Source organism: Ruditapes philippinarum, unplaced genomic scaffold (assembly GCF_026571515.1).
Source record: "Ruditapes philippinarum isolate M1 unplaced genomic scaffold, ASM2657151v2 ctg477_1_1_1_1, whole genome shotgun sequence".
Classification (NCBI taxonomy): domain Eukaryota; kingdom Metazoa; phylum Mollusca; class Bivalvia; order Venerida; family Veneridae; genus Ruditapes; species Ruditapes philippinarum.
The window spans coordinates 175,901-181,900 of NW_026860213.1; positions in this window are offsets into that span (position 1 = coordinate 175,901).

The window sequence follows — 6,000 nt, forward strand, 5'->3', positions numbered from 1 at the left end:
TTGTTTCTTTTTAACTTTTTTTTTTTAAATTGTTTAATCCAAAAACATTGAATTGAATATCAGTCTTGCAATCAGCCTTATAGCCAATTTACACAGATATAACACTGGAAACAGCATTGTTGGCAGTACACAAAAACAAATTGGTTTATAATCTCACAACTTTCACCTTTCTGACATTCTGAGACCCAAACAAATTCAGTGCCTTCTGTGCTTTGATTATTGTTAGAACTATTTACTAAAATTTGGCTTAAAAAAAAAATTGAGCTACAAGTAATTTAGAGTTGAGTCATGCAGACTGCTGTATGTGTAGTGTGGTGGCTCTATATACTGGATACGAAGGAGGTTAAGGGATGGTAACTGGCTTTGAATGGTCATTGCATGAAATGACAGGGTATTGTTGTCTAACAGGATTTAGTCTTTTTGGTACTCTAATTATCTCAAATAAAAATTGCTATCCAATAAGCTATCCTCAAATTTTAAACAAATGTGCTTCCTTGTTTTTGCCTATAACTTTTGAATGCCTCCTCTTTTTCTTAGAAATATTGACAGAGAATATGTCATAACATTTAAGCATAAATGTGGTTTTAATCATTCATACTTTCTTTCGAAGAAAAAAAAAGAGGTATTGTAACAGTCATGGGGGTGTTCCAGTTGCCATCAGGCAGCAAACTTGAACCTTGAACATAACTTTTAAAGTTGATATTGTATTGTCTTCATACTTGGCCACAACAACCTTTGTGACAAGACCTTTAAGTAGACACGACTTAACATGACCTTCATTCATAAAGACCTTGACCTTTGAGGTCAAATGTTTAAATTTTGCTTGATTTTTGGTATTATAAGCTAAAACTTTATTTTTGAACGGATTGTCTTCAAACTTGTACACAACAATCTTTTAAAATACACTTTCAAGTTAAATAGACATACCTTGACCGTCACTCATAAATGACCTTGACCTTGAAGGTCAAAGTATTGAAATTTTATCATTTATTTGCTGTAACTGGCTATAACTTTGTTATTAATGAATGGATTGACTTCATATTCAGGATAAGAACTTCATGTGTATCAAATTCATACTGACCTTGGCTCATTTATGAGCTTGACCTTGATGGTTAAATTATTGATTTTTGCTTTAATTTACTGAATCTTGGTTATCAATAAATGGATTAACTTCATACTTGGACAAAACAACTCTTTGGACAAAACCTTCTAAAAGGTTGAATTGATCTTGACCTTGAGCTTAAATTGATCTTGACTGTCAAGATCAAATTATTGAATTTAAGTCAAATTGTCATAATTTTGTTATTTATGTACCGATTTAATTCATATGCGGACAAAACAACACTTGTGACCAAACAAACATGTTTAAAATTAAGATATGACCTTGACCATTCTGACCAATTTCCAGGATATTTGGACTGGAACAATAGTCCCTAGAATGTTAACAAAGTTAAGACTGTGTGACCTTCTTTTTGAACCAAAGTGATCCATATTTCAACTTGACCTAGAAAGCACCATAACAAATTTTCTCACAAGTTTCCAGGATATTTGGACTAAAACAGAAGCCTCTAGAGTGTTCACAAGGTTTTTCTATTTTTTAGCTCCTGTGACCTTGTTTTTAATTGGAGATGATCCGTGTTGGAATTCATCCCAGCAATTAATTAGACAAGCATCCTGACCAAGTTTGATGACCATTGAGTCAAAAATAAGACCATTAGAGTGTTAACAAGGTTTTTCCATGTTAAGGCCATGTAACCTAGTTTTTGACCCCAGGTGAACCATATTTGAGACTGACCAAGAAATCATCAAAACAATCTCTCTGACCAATTTCCATGATATTTGGATCAAGACAGTAGCCTAGAGTGTTAACAAGGTTTTCCCATATTAGGGCTGTATGACCTAGTTTCTGAACAAAAGATGACACATGTTCGAACTCATCCACAAGCATCCTAACCAAGTTTGATGACAATGGAGTCAAAAAAGTGACCACTGCAGTGTTATCAAGGTTTTTTCCATATTTGGGCTGTGTGCCCTAGTTTTTGACCCAAGGTGACCCATATTTGAACTTGACCGAAAAATCATCAAAATAAACTTTCAGACCAAGTTCGAGGATATTTGGATCAAAACAAAACTTAGCCATTAGAGTGTTAACAAGGATTTGCTATCCGTTTTAGTCTGTTTGGAGGAATAAAAAGTATCTATCGTGTTTCATGCATTAACATTTTAAGCTTCTCTGGAACCACTGAACTAATTTCAACAAATTTGGCATAAGGCATTTATGGGTGAAGCAGAACAAAAATTGTGAAATTCATGGCCCCTATGTCCCTGGGGCCTGAGGGGTGGGGCTAAAACCATGAAAAGTAATGCAATCTTTAAAAATCTTCTTCTTTACTCCAGGGCATCAAGCCGTCAAACTGTTGACATGCTTGTAATAAGCCAAATTGGGAAATTCATGCCCTTCGGAAGTCTGCTCATTTCATTGCTGTGTTTGGGGTGACATTGTAGAATGGCAGAACGACAATAAGGAGAAATAAATATAAATTGAGTTTTTTAAGTACAAAATGTTCATCATGAGACTTCGTGTCATGCAAATAAACCAGATCACTGGGTCAACAAGGTCACCTAAGATTATGTAATGTCAAGATTTTACCTTGTGGATATGTTGCCTACTTCTCACCTATGTATACATCTTTCTCCTTGATCTTGGCTATTACTTTGTTATTAATGAATGGATTGATTTCATATTATATCACAACACCCTTTAGGATAACACCTTCATGTATATTGAACTCAAATTGACCTTGGCTCTTATATGACCTTGATGTTGAAGGTTAAATTATAGAATTTTACTGATTTTTGTTATAATTGATTGGTACATATAACTTGGTAATTTATAAATGGATTATCTTCATAATTTGACAAAACAACATTTTGGACAAGACCTCCTATAAGTTTGACTGACTTTAACCCTGACCTTTAAATGACATTGACCGTCAAGGTCAAATTATTTAAATTTGCTTATTTTATCTTTTAACTCCTGTGCACAGTTTAAGATGTAAACTTGAACTTTGATATCAACTGACCTAGAATTTGACCTAGTGACATAATTTCTTGTCCATTTCAGCTAGCTTAAGGTGAGCTTTTAGGATCGTTGAATGCCCGTCATCCATTGTCCGTCAACACTAAAGTGGTAACATTTTTGCCCCAATCATCATCAAACTTGGTCAGGTTGCTTATTTTAGTAACTGCTCAGATGAGTTAGAATCTCTCAACACATGCGGCCCAGTAACTATAATATAGCTGATATTACAATGACCCTCTTGTTTTATGTACAGCATAATTCGAACCATGTTTTACATGTAAAATTGAACTTTGATATCAACTGACCTAGATTTTGACCTAGTGACCTACTTTCTTGTTCTTTGATGTATAGCTATGAAATTTGGACCACATATGCAGTTTTAGATGTGATATCAGCTGATATAATTTTGACCTAATGACCTACTTTCTTGTTCTTATGTACAGCTATGAAATTTGGGCCATGTGCAGTTTTAGATGTAAAATTGAGCTTTGTTATGAGCTGATCTAGATTTTGACCTTGTGACATACTTTGGCTTTATTCCTTTTTCTATATGCCCGAAAGGGCATATTATGTTATACCCCCTGGCGTCTGTCTGTCTGTCCGTCCGCACTCACAGGACAGTAATTATGTGGTTAGAGGGACAATAGGTAACTGTTCTTTCTCTTTGATGTCATTCATTCCTTAATGCTTTTATGTGGCTATTTTCTTTTGTGTGGCTAAAAAGAACAATAGAGTAGCCACATTATTACTCTCCTGTTAGAACGTCCGCATGTCCGTCCGTCCGTTAGCAATTTGGTTTCCGGAGCATACCTTAAGTTCCATTTGGCCCACAATGTTCAAACTTCATAGGATGATTGTCCATATTGGGTAGAAGACCCCTATTGATTTTGGGGTCAAAAGGTCAAAGGTCAAGGTCACTATTACCTAAAAACTGAAAACAGTTTCCGGAGCATAACTTAAGTTCCATTCGACCCACAATGTTCAAACTTCATAGGATGATTGTCCATATTGGGTAGAAGACCCCTATTGATTTTGGGGTCACAAGGTCAAGGTCACTATTACCTTGATACTGAAAACAGTTTCCGGAGCATAACTTAAGTTCCAATTGGCCCACAATGTTCAAACTTCATAGGATGATTGTCCATATTGGGTAGAAGACCCCTATTGATTTTGGGGTCAAAAGGTCAAAGGTCAAGGTCACTATTACCTTAAAACTGAAAACAGTTTCCGGAGCATAACTTAAGTTTCATTCGACCCACGATGTTCAAACTTCATAGGATGATTGTCCACATTGGGTAGAAGACCCCTATTGATTTTGGGGTCACAAGGTCAAAGGTCAAGGTCACTATTACCTTGATACTGAAAACAGTTTCCGGAGCATAACTTAAGTTCCATTTGACCCACAATGTTCAAACTTCAAAGGATGATTGTCCATATTGGGTAGAAGACCCCTATTGATTTTGGGGTCAAAAGGTCAAAGGTCAAGGTCACTATTACCTTAAAACTGAAAACAGTTTCCGGAGCATAACTTAAGTTCCATTTGACCCACAATGTTCAAACTTCATAGGATGATTGTCCATATTGGGTAGAAGACCCCTATTGATTTTGGGGTCACAAGGTCAAAGGTCAAGGTCACTATTACCTTGATACTGAAAACAGTTTCCGGAGCATAACTTAAGTTCCATTTGACCCACAATGTTCAAACTTCATAGGATGATTGTCCATATTGGGTAGAAGACCCCTATTGATTTTGGGGTCACAAGGTCAAGGTCACTATTACCTTGATACTGAAAACAGTTTCCGGAGCATAACTTAAGTTCCATTTGGCCCACAATGTTCAAACTTCATAGGATGATTGTCCATATTGGGTAGAAGACCCCTATTGATTTTGGGGTCACAAGGTCAAGGGTCAAGGTCACTATATCCTTAAAACTGAAAACAGTTTCCGGAGCATAACTTAAGTTCGATTTGGCCCACAATATTCAAACTTCATAGGATGATTGTCCATATTGGGCAAAAGACCCCTATTGATTTTGGGGTCACTAGGTCAAAGGTCAAGGTCACAATTACCTTAAAACCAAAAACAGTTTCCGGAGCATAATGTAAGTTCCATTTGGCCCACTTTATTCAAACTTCATAGGATGATTGTCCATATTGGGTAGAAGACCCCTTTTGATTAGGAGGTCAAAAGGTCAAAGGTCAAACTCACTTTTACCTTAATACTGAAAACAGTTTCTAGAGCATAATTAAAGTTCCAATTGGCCCACAATATTCAAACTTCTTAGGATAATTGTCCATATAAGGTAGAAGACCCCTATTGATTTTGGGGTCACAAGGTCAAAGGTTAAGGTCATTATTAATAACTTAAGTATTAATCAACCTACAGCTGTAAAATTTTATAGGATGAACAGCTAATTCCCATGTCTTACAAATGCTTCATCCTTACAAAAAAAAAAAAAAAAACACTTTCAGGCATATAATGCTCCGCCTAGCGGTGCTCTTGTTATAATTTTCTTTTTAAAGATTTTTCTAAACCTTTTGTTTGCTTTTAGAAAAAAATTAAAAAAGTCGGTCGTTGCAGCCACAGCTCATCTTTTCTTGACTGTCCATGTGTGTTTTTAGTTTTATTTTAGCTCAGCGCCGGAAATTCCATATGTCAGATATCTCAGCGTCCATGTCGGTCCATGGAGGTCTTTTTCATTCCGATCTTCCTTGACCTGTTCTTAGTTTGTTGGAGGAAAGACAATACTGGCAAGGCATCATGTTCCGTGATGGCAGCAAACAAGCAGCAAACATAAAACGGCTCTTGTTAGTGTCACGACAGGTCAACCAATCGTCTCTGTACTTAAGAGGACTTGACCTTGACCTGGCATGTACTTTCTCCACGACATGCATTCCTCGGGAGGGATTTGAAGAAG